Genomic DNA, 18,188 nt, shown 5'->3' on the forward strand with positions numbered 1-18,188 from the left:
TTTGAGCTTGTTCCACTGAGCAGGAATTTAATACTTTAGTGGGGGACTGAGTCAGTCCCCCCACTACTTAAAAATAGGAATATTGAATCGGTTTTTGCGGTAGAATTACGAGCTGTTTATGAGCTCTTGAAATTATATAGTTTCGATTTTTGAGCTCAACCCCTTCACCCCCAAACAACCCTTTAATTGATTTAACTTAAGAGAAAAATGCTGAGAAAACTTAAAATATATCGTATTGCGGATATAATTCCTATAGCTTATATACTCTAAGAATAAACTATTAAATCACGTGCATTTCGATTATTGAGCTACATCCCCTTCGCAGGAAAACTACCCTATCTTCCCGGCTTAAGAGAAAATTGTACTTAAAATGCATTAAATTAATTATTTGGCGACTACATATCATTTAATAATTTTATAAGCTTCCAAATTACGCGCATTTAGATCAGTAACTTGCAATTTATTTTGTATACTGCAGTCACTGAAGGTAAAAATCAACGATTACCTTCAATTTCGGTGAACCTTCATCGATTTTCACGAAAATTGGTCAGTGGTTAGAGGATACCTCAAGAAACAAAGGTGACATGGTACCACCTTGCGCCTTTACCCTGAGGGTGGATACCGCCCCTTCTCGGGGGTAAAAATTATTGTATAAAAAATAACTGCACAAATCTATAAAAGAACAAATTACAGTAGACTCGCGATTATCCTAGGTAACTGGGACCGTGACTACCTCGGATACGGAAAAACTCGGTTAACACTGAGATTGGTTATATTGATAGAAAAACACGTAAATAATCATAACTGTGGATATTTTAATGACAAAATTAATACAGTACTGTCTATAAAAGATAAAAACATTTACCTTATCAATATTACTGTTTAAAAAAGTCTTTGATTTTGCATAAGCTTTATTCCTCTTTTTGATTTTGAATCGGCGATGTTGCGTCAAGGTTGAAAATTGTAATTCACCTGTTATTACTTTTGCCTCGGTTAACCGAGGGGCTCGGATGACCGAGACTCGGATAATCGCGAGTCTACTGTATAAGCAAAATTTATTATATAAAGTTATTAAAATAAGTCAATACTTTTTAAGTTATTAAACATCAAAAATTTTAATTATTCGTGAAAAAAATGCATGTTTTGAAGCGGTTTTTCGTAAATCACTGAAAAACTAAGTTTTTACAAAAAAGTTAATAGTAGTTTAATTCGTATAGCTTATATTCTAAGAATAAACTCTTAAATCACGCGCCTTTCGATTATTGAGCTACAACCCCTTCGCAAGAAAACCATCCCATATTCCCCGCTTAAGAGAGAGAGTTGTACTTAAAATAATTTAAATTAATTATTTGGCGACTAGATATCGTTTAATAATTTATGAGCTCGCAAAATATACGCATCTCAATTATTGAATTGCCATTTTCTTTCTATAGTGCAGTCACTGAAGGTAAAAATCAACTATGACCTTCGATTTCGGTAAAATCTCCATTCATTTTCACGAAAATTGGTGAGCGGCTAGAGGATACGTCAAGAAAGAAAATTAACAATAACAACTTAGCCGGGGGTATATGTCACCCCTTCTCGGGGGTGAAAATTACTTTATTAAAAATAACCCCACAAACTGAGAGAGGGACAAATTTTAAGCAAAATTATATTAATAGGCAATAATAAGGCAATATTATAATGTTATTAAAATAAATCAATACTTTTTGAGTTATTAAAGATCAAATATTTGAATTTTTGTGAAAGAAAATGCATGCTTTAAAGCGATTTTTCATAAATAACTTAAAAACTATAAGTTTTTACAAAAAAGTTTTCATCGCTAAAATTGAAGCTAATAAAAAATATAATAAATTGCTTACTTGAAAAACCGTTTAATGTAAATTTAAAGTTATAGGTAATTAAATGTATAGTTTTTTCTGCGACTATTCAAATCTAAGGATTCAAGCTTAAATAACGGGAAAGAGATGCATTTTATAACACTTACTAAATACTTGTCAAAGTACTTAGAAATACCTATCAAATGAGCTCCAGAAAAAGTTGATAGCATCAAAATATATACTCCAAAAATTTTTTCAAAAAAATTAATTTTTTTTAATCATTCTGTTAATTTTTATGATATCAGGCACATCCAACTATTTGAAAGGTAATTTCAAGGGCTATACGCTGTGAGCTCGTACGTAGAGGGGATATTTACAAATTCGCGAGCGCCAGTAGTGGCAAGTTTGTAAACGTTTACCGGAAATTTGACATAAATATCAAAGTGATTAATTTAAAATTAAAATGAAAAACATTAATTATAAAAAATATTAGTTGGTCAAAGCTGTGGTATATATTTTTACCTTAAATATACTTACGTTTTAAATACTGAATTTAAGTTTTTTTTAATGTTCCGTAATATGTAATTATAATTTAATCTAAAAATCTTAGCGCCATCTACACGATAATTGTGAAAGTATCCGAAGTAAGAAATTCATATTTTATCAATAGAACGTCAAAATGATTAGCAAAATATTAAAAAAATCGATTACAATTTAATTACTTTTTTGCGTTGTAAATGTTAAGCGATAACAATTAAATAATAAATTTAAAAATTACCGGTGAAAGTTGAATTCGTAATCCGCTAGGAGCGCCACCAGCGAATCTCAGAGCGTATAAAACTGTATTACATTTAGGCCCGATAAATGCAATTATAAGTTGTAATAAGTCTCTTGCGTTGTAATAAAGGTTTTTCAAGTAATCAATTTATTATATTTTTTATTAGGTTCAATTTTAGTGATGAAAACTTTTTTGTAAAAACTTACAGTTTTTGAGTTATTTATGAAAAATCGCTTTAAAGTGCATTTTCTTTCACAAAAATTAAAATATTTGATCTTTAATAACTCAAAAATTATTGATATATTTTAATAACATTATATAACAAATTTTGCTTAGAATTTGTCCCTCTCTCGATTTGTGGGGTTATTTTTAATAAAGTAATTTTCACCCCCGAGAAGGAGTGACATGTACCCCAGGCTAAAACCGCAAGTTGTTATTGTCAATTCGTGAAAATGGCAATAGTGCTACTGCACTATAGAAAGAAAATGGCAATTCAATAATTGAGATGCGTATATTTTGCGAGCTCATTAATTATTAAACGATATATAGTCGTCAAATAATTAATTTAAATTATTTTAAGTACAACTCTCTCTTAAGCCGGGAATATGGGATGGTTTTCTTGCGAAGGGGTTGTAGCTCTATAATCGAAAGGTGCGTGATTTAAGAGTTTATTCTTAGAATATAACCTATACGAATTAAACTACTATTAACTTTTTTGTAAAAACTTGCAGTTTTTCAGTGATTTACGAAAAACCGCTTCAAAACATGCATTTTTTCACGAATAATTAAAATCTTTGATCTTTAATAACTTAAAAAGTATTGACTTATTTTAATAACTTTATAATAAATTTTGCTTTTAATTTGTTCTTTTATTGATTTGCGCAGTTATTTTTTATAAAATAATTTTCACCCCCGAGAAGGGGCGGTATCCACCCTCAGGGTAAAGGCGCAGGGTGGTACCATGTCACCTTTGTTTCTTGACGTATCCTCTAACCACTGACCAATTTTCGTGAAAATCGATGAAGGTTCACCGAAATAGAAGGTAATCGTTGATTTTTACCTTCAGTGACTGCACTATACAAAATAAATTGCAATTTACCCATCTAAGGGCCGGTTGTTCGAACGCTAATCAAGAATGATCATTATCAAATAATTAATTACTGTCAATGTCAACTTTGTTTGGGTTGTTAAAAAGTCTGTGGAGTCTATAATCAATTAATATAACAATCATTATTAACATAATTAATAATAAATCTCATAATTGTAATTAATTATGTTTTCAGCAACCCAAACAAAGTTGACATTGACAGTTTTGGTGACAGTAATTAAATATTTGATAATGATCATTGTTGATTAGCGTTCGAACAACCGGCCCTAAATGCGCGTAATTTGGAAGCTTATCAATTATTAAATGATATGTAGTCGCCAAATAATTAATTTAATGCATTTTAAGTACAACTTTCTCTTAAGCCGGGAAGATAGGGTGGTTTTCTTGCGAAGGGGTTGTAGCTCAATAATCGAAATGCACGTGATTTAATAGTTTATTCTTAGAGTATATAAGCTATAGGAATTATATCCGCAATACGATATATTTTAAGTTTTCTCAGCATTTTTCTCTTAAGTTAAATCAATTAAAGGGTTGTTTGGGGGTGAAGGGGATGAGCTCAAAAATCGAAACTATATTATTTCAAGAGCTCTTAAATAGCTCGTAATTCTGCCGCAAAAACCGATTCAATATTCCTATTTTTAAGTAGTGGGGGGGGGGCTGACTCAGCCCCCCCACCAAAGTATTAAATTCCTGCTCAGTGGAACGAGCTCAAAATTTTTAGTTTGCGGAATATGAAAGCTTATAAATAGCTCATAAATCAGGGCTATTTGTTTTTTGATTTTTGCAAGTGGGGGGGGGGGCAGCTCAACACGGGTCATAATATGTTATATAAAGTAAAAAAATGTTGCATGTGTGAAGTCTGTATACCCAGTAGAAGCAGAGTTATAGCTAATGAAAAGTAGGTTCTTATTCGTCAAATTGAAAACCAAATATTTCAACGTGAAATAACCAAAAAGTGAAGCACTTTTCGGGGAAAACTCATCATAACTGTTTTAAAGTGTAAAAAAATCTTTATTTTTATTTTCTAAAAAAAATTCTAGCAACAAAAGCAAGCAAGTTAATCCCTTTTTTGATGAAAAATGAAAATAAATCACTACGGCTTAACAAGTTACTTCATTTATGTATCGTTTATTATGATCTGTAAGTTTTTTCAGTATAAAGTGCTTATTCGTGAAATGGCTGTATTAGAAAGGGCTTGAACGAGTCACTAATCACGAGTGTATGCAAATTTTGAACAGAAATATCAACAATTTTTGTCTTACCACAAAACAAGAATTTAAAATATTGAAGAACAAAACATACATTTTTTCCTGTTTAATATTTTTGGTGTCACTAATAATTTTTAAGTTATTTTGAAAAAAAGACATATTTTTCGAAATTTCACAAAATTGTTTTATTTTAAATCCCAATTTATTCAAATATAAGCCAGGGTTGTTTTGTTTTAAACATTTTGTTTTAATCAACTGTTTTAAACGTTTGCCTATGTTTAAAACAGTTTTTGTTTAAAACACTTAAATTAAACAAGTGCTTTTTTTTCATTTTCTTTATTAATATAACATCAAAAAATTCTCAAATACATTATATAAACTTTTTAACATATATATTATGTATTTATTAATAATCTGAACACAAAAAAAATTGGAAAACTGAAAATATTTTGCAAAGAAGAGTTAATCAATTTGTCAAAACTGTTTCAGACTCATAGTAATCTTGTAATTTAAATCAGTCACGTCATCACGGATGGAATTAAGCTCTTTAAAAATTGAAACCAACTTAGCAGGTTTAACATTGCCTAGCCGATTATGTAGTTTGGAATGGTAAACCTTATGATGAGAAGAGTCTTTCTATATTGGATGACGATGCAACAGCTGTGTGAAGCTGTTGAGCAAGTTTCAATGCTGTAGTATACCTATTTATATTTTTCTTAGAACGCCACCATGCCAATGGTTTTACATTCTCAATATAGGTGTTTAGAAAACATATGGAGTAAAGGGTACACACTTTGCCTGGTAATAATAATAATCTAAAATGATTCTGGATGATAATTTATAATGGATGGATGATAAGTTTATTTTCAATAAAGCGGTGATCTAGCACAGCGGTTCTCAACCACCGTGTCGCGACACACTGGTGTGTCGGAAGAACCTAGCAGGTGTGTCGCGAGATTTACGAATACGATATTTTTATTTATATTTTTTTACTTGTTATAATATACCAATCATGCATTCAACCATTTTTTTTAACTATTAGGTATATACCACGTTATACCAATCAATAAAGTGCCAATCCGTAATTGTTTCCTCTCTAACTGTTTTTAAAATTTAACCGACATAACTTGCGTTATGAATAGTTGCGCAAAGCGGGAGATCTTGTTTCTTATCTTTAAGACGGAGCAACACGTGACGTACGCCGACGCGATCCGATTAACCAGTTTTTGCTTTGAACTATGCTCTCATTTCTCAGTCCCAGTCAGTAATGAGTTTGAGTAGTCCGTCACAGGTGTCACAGGTCATAGTGAAAATCAATTCGAGCAACGTAGTGGTCACGGTTCTTAGACATTACTAATAAAGTCTAATAACCGTGCGTAGTGGTAGTGTTTTGCTGATTACAAAATATTTTATGGTTTTTCATGCGCCTGGCGACAACAACCCTTTTTACAGTTTATAAAGCTAAGGTAAATTTAGTGTATATAAATATATATCTTTTCCCGTGCATGAAATTATTCACGAATTACTTTTTATACTAGGTCTCTTTTTTACTCACAGAAACTAGTATCGCAAAATGAACCCACTTTTCCATAGAAGCCACAATAAGTTAAACAAGGATAAACAGTAAATCATGTCTTTGATAACTTGTTTATTATGAATTTTGACGTTTATAATAATTATTTTCCATGACAGTGTCATTATCGTATTAAATTTGCTGTGCTTATTATTTTATTTGCATTTATTGTTTATTTGGTTTTATAAATCAATAAGTTATATTTATTTATCAATAAAATGTATTTGGTTTTATATTTATAAAAAATAAACATATTTCAGTTTAAAGGAAGAGTTGCAATTATGACGTTTAGGTCTCAGACAAAGACGAGTGAGTATTCATATTAATAATATCGTAGTGTTGATAACTCAATTGGCTAAAAATTTGCACTTGTGTCACTGTTTCCCCAAATGTGCGATATATTAAAAATATTAACTGTTTTTATATAATTTTCTCAAGAGTTTTGTATTTCTCAACCACAGGTAATATTCTTAACAATATTAACTTTGTTGTTGTGACTTTTTTTAAATTTATTTATTACCGTTCTATATTTATGTTTATACTAGTAATAGTCGGTATGATATTTAATCTGTATAATGTTGAGTTCATCAATCTCCTCAATAGTGAAAAAGATTAAATTAACTTCAATAAAATAACTTTATACCGGGATAATAGCCATTTCCTAATTATTACATTGACAGTAGTATGTATCAATGATACATCGGCGTACGTTTCATTAAATTTTCGGATTTAACTTGTTTGAAAATGAATCATGACGCATGGGAAAAGATAAAACGGACCTACCATAATAATCTAATGTTATTGCGTGAATTACAATTACTACTATATACCCCGTACGCAGTTTCTTGCTATTCACCAAATTAAACGTGGATGTGAAAAATGTAATGTAAAATAATTTTATTTTAATTACAGAGACGATGGACAAATTTTTAATACGGAAAAAGCCAGCATCAGAAAGCCAAAGCTCTTCTGAAGTAGAAGAAAATAAGGACGAATACACTAGCGCCGAAAAAAAAATAAAAACAGATAAAGAAAGTTTAAACATTGCCTCTGCTTCGCAATCTAGCAAGAAAATTATAAAACCAGGATCAACAAAAGTACACAAGCGCCAGTACAAAGAAAAGTATTTAAGTTATGGATTTACCTGGACAGGTGACGAAGATAAACCTAATCCGCGGTGTTTGATATGTGGTAAGAATCTTTCAAACGAATCGATGGTTCCCAACAAGATGAAAAGACATTTGGAACAAAATCATCAAAGCGTTTCCCAAAAACCGCGCGAGTATTTTCAACGTCTACGTTTTTCCATTCAATCATCCTCAGTTATAATGGAAAAACGAATAAAACTCCCAGATAAGGCACTTTTAGCATCATATAAAGTTTCTGAATTGATTGCCAAAAAACAGAAAGCCCATACTATTGGTGAAGAGCTTATTTTACCGGCATGTAAAGAATTAGTTGCTACAATGTTAGGCCCGGAAGCTGTTGAACAAATATCAAAGGTACCTTTATCAAATGACACAGTCCATCGGCGTATATTAGATATGTCAATCGATATTCAAAGCAATGTTAGGGAGGTATTGGCAAATACACAATTTGGTCTACAACTGGACGAAAGCACGGACATTTCGGGAAAGGCCCAATTGATATCTTTTGTAAGATTTGCGTACGGACCGGAAATTATTGAACAGTTCCTATTCTGTCGTGAATTGGAAACAACAACCACTGGAGCTGATATATTTTCTACTGTTGACACCTTCTTTCAGGATCACGGACTTAAGTGGACGGATTGTATTGCGATATGTACAGATGGTGCTGCTGCAATGACGGGAAATGTCAAAGGATTTTTAAGTTTCGCACTAAAGAAAAACCAGTTGATAATAATTACTCATTGCTTTTTACATCGAGAAGCTCTGGTAGTAAAAACTACAGATGGAAGCCAACTGGGTGAAGTTATTCATAAAGTTGTTTCTATGATCAACTATATCAAAACTCGTCCGGTGAAATCAAGGGTGTTTGAGAAACTTTGTAAAGACATGAACGCAGATCATAAAGTCTTGTTATTTCATAGTAAAATTCGTTGGCTTTCGAAAGGAAAAATACTAAACAGAGTTTTAGAACTTAAAGATGAACTACTCGAATTTTTTAAAACAGAAGATGGCCAAAGTGATTTTTGTAAAAATCTTAAAAACCCTCTTTGGTGTGCTAAGTTGGCTTACCTTTCTGACATTTTTAATAAGCTAAATTCTTTGAATGCAACTATGCAAGGACGGAAGGAAACCATAATATCATCAACTGATAAAATAAGTGCGTTCTCCAAAAAACTTACATTCTGGAGCTCGATTATAGAAAAAAACGATTTGACTGCTTTTCCCGAAACCTCTATAACTTTAATTAATTTGAAATCTGAAGAACAGACTCTACTAAAGGAGAGCATGAAAGAGCACTTATGTAAGTTGCAAGAAGGGATAACTACAGTAGGAAAAATGAAAGAATACCCATGAACGAACATATAAAACACGCTGTATTTTCCTATCACTGTGTCACACAAAAAATTGGCCAGCGCAAGTACATGTAATAATTATTGTTACATGCACTTGCTCTGGACAATTTTCTTTGTGACACAGTGACAGGAAAATATAGCGTGTTTTATATGTTCGTTCATGGGTATTCTTTCATTTTTCCAACTGTAAATACTTTCCCTCTGTCTTGAGTGCTAACTGTGAATGGTTGATTGCACTTGACGAGAACAACGTAAGCAAGGCAGAATTAACCTGTTCTGAAAAGGAACAGCTTATTGAAGTGTATTCTGACACAGTTTTAAAATCAAAATTTAGAGAAGTAGCTCCGGATGTTTTTTGGATTTCAGTTAAGAATGAATACCCAGAATTAGCAAAGAAAGCAGTATCCCTTTTACTGCCGTTTTCGACCTCGTACTTGTGTGAATCTGCATTTTCTGCGATGAAAAATATAAAATCTAGCTACCGGTCTCGACTACTTGATGTGGACAGCGAGCTGAGAGTGTGTTTGTCTACAATTCGTCCTCGGATAGATATACTTTGCAGAAGTCATCAGGGTCAAATTTCACACTAATTTTAAGTATTCTTTCTGTTTTGTTTTTTGCTTGTTATGTTCTTACGAAATAAAAAATAATATGCTTAATATATTCATCTGTACTTACCTACCACTAGCAAAAATTTGTACATATAAGGGTGTCGCGAATCTGTAAGGAGTACGTTAGTGCGTCGCTGAGTAAAAAAGGTTGAGAACCGCTGATCTAGCAAATTTGCCAAAAAATGAGCTGGGGTCACCAAATCATTTGCATGTTTAAAAAAACACTAAGCACCACCAGAAACAGCACAAAATAATTGACAATGGACGTTATTGCAATAGCCAACTTGTAATGCGGATTTATAAATAGTAAATAGTCTGGGGTTCCCCAGGCAATAGCTCCTAATTTTGCAATTGGTTTTCTTATCTATTATTTTCTATAAACACTTTCAATTAATATTATGTTTAGGAAAATATGATTTAAACAATGTTTTCTTCTAAGTTTTATTTGTTTAAAATATAAAATTTAAAAACAAAAACATTTTTAAAGCAAAAAAAACGTTTAAAACAAAAAACATGTGTTTTAAACAAGTTTTATTTGTTTAAAACATACCATTTATAAACAAAAACAAAACATGTTTAAAACAAAAAAAAAACGTTTAAAACAAAAAAAAACGTTTGTTTTGTTTAAAATTAAAAAAACATGTTTTTTTTGCAACCCTGATATAAGCACTGTGGACCGGTGAAACTTACCGATCATAAAAATAATAGGTACATAAGTAAAGTAAATTATAAAGCGGCAATGATTAATTTCATATGAGATGCAAACTAGGGGGTGATTTTCACGATTTCTTTTACCAAAAAATATGGACCAACTTTATTTGGGGCTTAACTTGCTTATTTTTGATACTATAATTTTTTTTTAAAAACACAAATAAAGCTTTTTTAAAAAAGTTGTGAAATTTTTTTTAAACACTTTAAAAAAAGTTGTGACGAGTTTTCCCCAAAAAGTGCTTTATTTTTTGGTTATTTTACGTTGAATAAATTCGATTTGGAATTTGTCGAATATGAACCTACTTTCATTATATCCAACTCTGCTGAGACTGGGTCTACATACTTCATACATACTTACAGATTTTTTACTTTTGTGTTATATTTTTGCTAAGAACATATTTTTTTTAGATAAAATACTTAATTTTTGAGTTTGCGAAAAACCATTTAAAAACGTGTTTTTGTTTTGTTGAAAACTGAACATGTTCACTCGCAAATAACTCGAAAAGTATTAATTTAGTGAAAAAACTCTATAAAACAAAAGTTATTTAGAATTAATCAGTTTATCCATTTCCGCACTTATTTTGAACGATGTTTTTTAACCCCAGAGAAGGGGTGGTACTCATCCCCAGGACAAAAGCACACAGGTACAATCCCATTTTGTCTTTGGCATGTTAGCTATGTGTATGGCAAATTTCATGTCAATCCTAGCGGTTCATTGATTGGGAGCAAAAACCTTGAGTAAATGGTAATGAGAACTTGCTGAGAAATGTTGGTAAAAGATATTATACTAGAATTAGATGGCCAGCTAGATTTGACGCTGTTAAAGCAATACAAATATTACATAGGAAAATGAATAAGTATCAAATAGCTCTTTTAACAATAAATATGTGGTCCAAATTTTAGAAAGTTTTAATGCTGCTACCAAACATTAGAAGATCTAATTATAAATTTATCAGATGCAGTTATTGCAAATATCTTTAGCAAAAGTGACAGAAGCAAAAAAAAAGAAAATGATCTTTTTTACATTGTCGCAATTTATTTTTGTTGTTCTAAAGCTATTTTCTTGTGGCATTTTTACAAGTTTAACTATTTATAATGGGAAATAAGCCACAATATTATTAAAAAATGATTTTTATTAACGTTTCGACGCCCAAATCGGGTGCCGTTGTCAAAATAGTATTTTGTATTTTGACAACGGCACCCGATTTGTGCGTCGAAACGTTAATAAAAATCATTTTTTAATAATATTGTGGCTTATTTCCCATTATAAATAGTTAAAATTTATTTTTGTAGTAACTATTTCCCAAAACAACATAAATATCTGCAAATTTGTTATAACTCTTTCAGGGGCGAAGGTATCCAAAATGTACCACAGAAAAATTCACTGAAATGGACAATATTTCGTACCTCATTTACATTGATTTTCTCTAATCCGTCCAAATAAGGTAAAATTTGGTGTAGCATTTCCGCCCCTGAGAGTTAATGGTCGTTATAAAGCAGGGTTGCAAAAAAACATGTTTTTTTAATTTTAAACCAAACGTTTAAAATTTCCAGATTGACACATTCGTCTTGTAGGTCTATTTAGACAATAGTTTGTTTGTTGGAATTCTAAGTGAAAAACGTCTTTAGATCTTGTGCACCTTTGAGGAACCCTAAGACCTATTCTCTGCAAAATTTGAGGCGAATCTATCATTCCGTTTACAATCTTGAAAAGAAAAACCAAATCTAGCATTAAATGACGATTTTCTAATGTTGGTATATTAAGTAATTTTAAAATGTCACAATACACTATCGCCCGGTTTCCGAAAGGATGATCATCTCAAAAATTATGTAATCGACGATTAACAATAGATTAAATGCGTCAGAAACGTCAACCAAACTAGTTTTAACAACAGTCGATCACCTGACAAAAGATTAATCGTTAGTTAACAGCCGATCATGAGTGTTTTGAGTATCCGAAAGGTCGATTAACCAGTTTCGCTTGTCAAACGGCGGTAAAAATGGACTGTTACCTAATCTGCGACTATCCGTCGATTAACGGGCTGTTAAGAGTTTTTTTTAGTTTTTTAATTACTGTAATTAACAAATACCGGGAAAAAATTGTCAAATAACACATATATAAATGATATAAATCATATTATTCAATAAAAGTAAGATTTTTTTATGGAAGAAATAATTTAAAATATTTATTTAACTTGCAGGACATGGATATTTCGGACATTTTTTATATTTGATTATATAATTTATATTTTTTTTCTTTTAAAAATGTAAGATAACAAGGATGCTAGACTCATAGAGCTATTTTTTGAGAGGCCAGAGCTCTAAAAAGCAGAACATAATGATTATAGCGATGTAAATAAGAGGGAAAACGTGTGAGAAATTATAGCAGCTAACTTTGAAGACAATAAAACAGCCGGTAAATAAATTAAAAATAAATATAAAAAGTAAATATATAGACCAAAAATAAAAATACGATTATAAAATATTATAGATCATAAATAAACTGTTTTATATCTCCAACTCTCGTCACATTACCTAGCCTCATTTTTAAAATGCTCTCGTTCAATTCTTGCTCCAAACAAAAGTGACAGTACGTAAGAGAGAATGCACCTTTAGAATCTAAAGATACAAGTTTGGATTTAGAGGTTAATATAATTGAAATTTTGAAGGATAACAGCCAATTGTGACAGTATCGCTACCAAATCGTATGTCAGATCATCGATTACATGATCTATGATCATGCAATTTTACAATAATTGGCGTTTGAGAAACCCATCACAGGTTAACAGTTGATCAAATCTAACAGCCGATTAGATGATCGGAGATTTGAATAACGTTTCGGAAACCGGCTGTTAATCTTCTGAAGAAATCCCTAATTTATAACCTACAAAGCGTAGAAATTTTTTCTTAACTTTCTCAATGCTTTCAATATGACATTTATATAAAGGAGACCAAATAGTGCTGGAATATTCCAGAACTGATCTAACCATAGAACAATACAAAGTTTTGAAACAATCCACATTATTGAATTCTGACAAGGTTCTTTTCAAAAATCCAAGTAATTTAAAAGCTTTATTACAAATAAAATTATAGTGATTTTTGAAACAGAGTGGGATCAAAAAATGCACCTAAATCTTTGAAAGTATTTGTTGGTTCCAAAAATATATTATTTATAGAGTAATTAAAACAGATAGATTGTGAGTTTCTAAAAAAGCACATTATTTTACATTTATCGATATTAAGGGGGTCGTCTAGTGTCTCGGGTGAAAAAAATCGATTTATTTTTTTTTGCATAAATATTATCTAAAATATGTGTAGAAGACGTGGGTAAAAGGATTTTTCGATATTGAAAGTGGTTTAAAAGTTACAACCGTATATCGGAGCAGGTATACGGATAGCACGGGAGCCCGCTCGGCGGGGCGTGTCAGCGCTGTCACGTGACAGTTCTCGCATCGACCGTTCAGAGAGACACTTGAGCGATTTCGCAAAAGAAGCCCGGGTTTTAAAGAGAGAACATAAAACGGCTTTGCAGAACTTTTTTGAAGAAGACGGTGAACTGTATCGTCCAGGTATAGCAGATTTATGGTGAGATCATTTTTTTATTATAAACTTTCAAACGCGTTTTTCTCGAAACATGTTTTTTTCAATTTGCTGCCATAAAATCTCAAAAACTATTGAACCGATTTTGCTCAAATTTTCACAGTATCTTTATAACATATATAGCTATACAGTGAACTAAAATAATTGAGATTGTTTTGTTAGATTTTTTTTAATATCCAAAGAGACTCCCAAAAAAGTGGAAAAAATTGAATTTTTTTTTGTAAAGTGTGCAAAAAAATTATTTTTTTGAAACACCGACTTTATTTTAGTTCCATGTAGAGCCTGAAGTCTCACAATTCAAATGGTGTTTGATTTTTTGATTTCAGATAAGCAGAACAGCCGAAATCATGGCAGCAGTTGAGAAACTTTTTTTTTATATGTCTCCCTGTTGGCTGATGTAATTAAAAAAAAACACTAAGTATATCGACTTTAAAAAATTCATAAAGTTTGTTAAAATGTTAATAAATATGATATAAAAATTATAGATTATTTTATTTAAATCCTTTTCTAAAAAAAAAATTCCCAACAAAGCGTTAAAAATACCGCCTAGACACTAGACGACCCCCTTAAGTGAAAGGTCATTCTTTGTACACCATTGTGAGAAATTGTTTACATCTTTTTGCATTTTTACACAGTCTCTAACATCCTTAATAAAATTCTAAAAATTTTCAAATCATCAGCATACAACAAAATAACACAATTTTCAAAGATTTCTAAAATGTCATTTATGAAACAAATAAAAAGAATAGTTGATAAATGGCCACCCTGTGGGACGCCAGACCTAACCAAAATCTCTTCAGAAAGACAGTTCTTGACTTTGACAACCTGAAGCCTGTCTGTCAGGTAGCTCTCCAACCACTCAAGTAGGGATCCATGAATTCTTAGTGCTTCTAGTTTTTTTATAAGAATCTTAATGTTAACCCGATCGAATCCCTTTGAGAAGTCTGTATAGATCACATCGACCTGAGCCCCCTTCCCAAAGGCATCCAAAACAAGCGCGGCTCCTCCTTAGGGTCAATTGGTCAATGACCCCCCTAAAATAATCTCATAAAAATACCAATTTTATTAAAAATATCTTTTATCTAAAACTTCACTCTGAAATATAAAATTCTCTCTCAGCAGTCTGCATTGGCAAAACAAATATAATAGATATAATAACGTCGCGCCTCGCGCTATACACAAGCCCGTGGCTGGGCCGTATTTTAAATTGTCTATATACAGTTCTTATGGCTTATGGACAAATGCATGTAAAATAGAAAAGAGACGGCAGATAGCAATTTCGTGGGCGAGAGTGGGAGTGACCTTTCCGTCGTATACCTCTAGTAGAGTCGACGGCCTCACGTTTAGTTAGTTACCGTCTGCTGACCGCACTTCACGGCAGGTCTATATCGATCGCGGCGTATTTGCGTAATTTATTTTGTTTTGTTGGATTTTTTTGTGATTGTAACAAAAACAAGATGAGTGTTGTTGACGAAATAATTGCCTTAAAATCTGCTGGAACACTAAATTATGAACGGCGGCTTGAGAAAAAAGAAAGTGGTCGACCAAAACCAAACATGAATTTAAAACAAACAACAAAGGATAGGGGTAAGGACATTCAAAGATATTTTAAAGAATCAATGTACAATTTGTGTGATTGGATTTGTGGCTGCAGTGTGAGAAATGCATTTTTTTGCTATCCGTGTTTACTGTTTTCGAATGACGCTGTATGGGCGAAAAATGGAGTAACTGACATTAAGCATTTAAAAGTGAAAATTACAAAACATGCCTCTTCAACTACTCATATAAATTCATCAATGAGTTACGCAAGTTTAGGACGTGTTAACATAAGACAGCAACTTGATAGTGTATATCGTAAATCTGTGCATGACTTTAATGAATTGGTATCTAAAAATAGGTATATTTTAAACAAACTAATCGACTGTGTAAAATTTTGTGGAGTTTTCGAAATTGCATTGCGCGGTCATGACGAAAGTGACAGCTCCAATAATCGTGGAATTTTTCTGGGCCTTATCGATTTTGTTTCTGAACTGGATTTAATGTTTAAAGAACACATTGAAAAAAGTACAGTATTTAAAGGAACATCGAAAACAATTCAGAACGATATTTTAGAATCAATGTTAGCCATTGTGCATACTCATATCATGAAGGAGATTGGCCAGACAAATTTTGTGGCCATTCAAGTAGATGAGACCACAGACAGCTCCAATAAAACGCAGATGATTATCATATTGCGATATGTATTAACTGGTATTGTACATGAAAGATTTTGGAAATTTGTTAACCCCCTAGGTACTACAGCACAACATTTAACTAATGTAATATTGGAAGAACTTCAATTATTAAAAATTAATGAAGCACCTGAAAAATTGATTGCCCAAAGTTACGATGGTGCATCAGTCATGAGCGGTAAACTGGGAGGAGTACAAACAAAAATTAAAGAAATATACCCAAATGCACACTTCATTCACTGCTATGCCCATCAATTTAATCTTATCCTCCAAAAAGCGGCGAGTCAACACAAACCGATAAAAATATTTTTTGCAAATTTACACGGATTTTCGTCCTTTTTCGGCCGATCTCCAAAACGTACGATGGTTCTGGATAGAGTGGTTAAAGTAAGGCTACCTAAAGCTGCGCCTACTCGATGGGCTTTCAATACAAAATGTGTTGAAATTGTATACACTTATAAAGATGATTTAAAATCTTGCTTAGAGGAAATTATTGATGAGGAGCAAGATGGTAACAATATAAATCAAGCAACTGGTTTAAAAAGACATTTGGAAGATGAGCATTTTTTATTTTGGTTAAATTTTTTCCATAAAATAATGCCCCATGTTGATATATTGTTTAAACAATTGCAAATGCGAGACATTGATGTTATATCTGTCAAAAATTGTATCCTGTCTTTTAACAACAATATCCAAATAATTAGAAATACTATTTTGGAATCAGAAGTACCAAGCACATCAACAGCAAAAAAAAGAAAAACTACTGCAGAGGATCCAAAGCGACGAACTGCACTTGAAATTTGTGATATTATTATATCTGAAATAAATCACAGGTTTAGTTTCAATGATCATCTCATGATTTCACAGTTATTCTACATAGAGAAATTTGAAGCATACACTACCAACTTTCCGCAAAATATTTTAAAAATGGTGACGGCTAATTATCCCACAGTGAATATTTCCAAACTAAAATCGGAACTTGAAGTCTTATATTGTCGTGAGGATTTTCGCAATAGTGCTGGTGCAGTAGCCATACTTCAGCTTTTTATTAACATGAATTTGTCTGAAACATTTTCTGAAGCAGTGAAGTTATTAAATATTTTGTGCACACTCCCTATGACAACCGTGGAAAGTGAGAGATGTTTTTCTACTTTAAAAAGAGTAAAAACATTCCTGCGTAATACGATGGGACAACCTAGACTTAGTGCCTTGTCTATGCTGAGCATCGAGAAAACGCTTGTCAAGAGCATTCCAAATTTCAATGAGAAGGTCATAGACTATTTTGCAGAACTAAAGGATAGAAGAATTGACTTAAAATATAAAAATATTTAAAGTAAGTTTCGTTTTAATAAATTTACAATTTATTATACTATAAATATTCCTATCTATATATCAGTCAATAACCTGTTCATACCATTTTTCCTATATTTTTTAAAAGATTTACTCTAAAAAAAGACAAATTTAATTTTCGGAAAACTAGGGTAAATAGTATTGAGTTTTATCTAAGTCTGTATTTTTTATCTAAAATATAAATGCTAAAAGATCTTTTAAATACTTTAAAAAATCAACAGTTTGAAGTTTTCAAACCAAAATGACCCCCCTGAAGATTGACCCACGAGCCGCCGCTGATCCAAAATGAATTCTTCTAGGATTACTAGATTTGTGGTTGTAGACCTACCCGGCATAAAGCCATGTTGTTCAGGAATAATTAAACTTTTAATTGAAAAAAATATTTTTGAAACAATAATTGATTCGAAAATCTTTGCAAAAATAGAAATTTTTGAAATGGGTCTGTAATTTTCTATACATGTTTTACTACCATTCTTAAAAATAGGAGAAATATAACTTTTTTTCCATTCTTCTGGGAAAGTGCCAGTACTTAATGATAAACGAAAAATTTTTAGTAATACAGGAGACAGAACAAAACGACATTTATGTATAAAATAAGGTGAAATTTCGTCAGGGCCACTACTAAGTTTTAGATTTAATTTTTCTAACTTGTTAAAAATATGTATTAGACTAATATCACAGCTGCTTAAACTAAT

At 31.6% G+C, this 18,188-nt stretch overlaps 1 protein-coding gene and 1 long non-coding RNA gene across 3 annotated transcripts in view; both read left to right on the plus strand.

Annotated features, from left to right (window-relative positions):
- The window catches only part of LOC126891975 (DNA topoisomerase 2), a 255,500-nt gene that overhangs the window by 8,585 nt on the left and 228,727 nt on the right, over nt 1-18,188 (plus strand). The gene's annotated exons all lie outside the window — the stretch shown is intronic.
- LOC126891984 (uncharacterized) lies at nt 13,375-14,394 on the plus strand. The gene is made up of 2 exons (XR_007700633.1): nt 13,375-13,897; nt 14,239-14,394. It is a non-coding gene; the product is annotated as an uncharacterized LOC126891984 (long non-coding RNA).

Source organism: Diabrotica virgifera, chromosome 9 (assembly GCF_917563875.1).
Source record: "Diabrotica virgifera virgifera chromosome 9, PGI_DIABVI_V3a".
NCBI classification, from domain to species: domain Eukaryota; kingdom Metazoa; phylum Arthropoda; class Insecta; order Coleoptera; family Chrysomelidae; genus Diabrotica; species Diabrotica virgifera.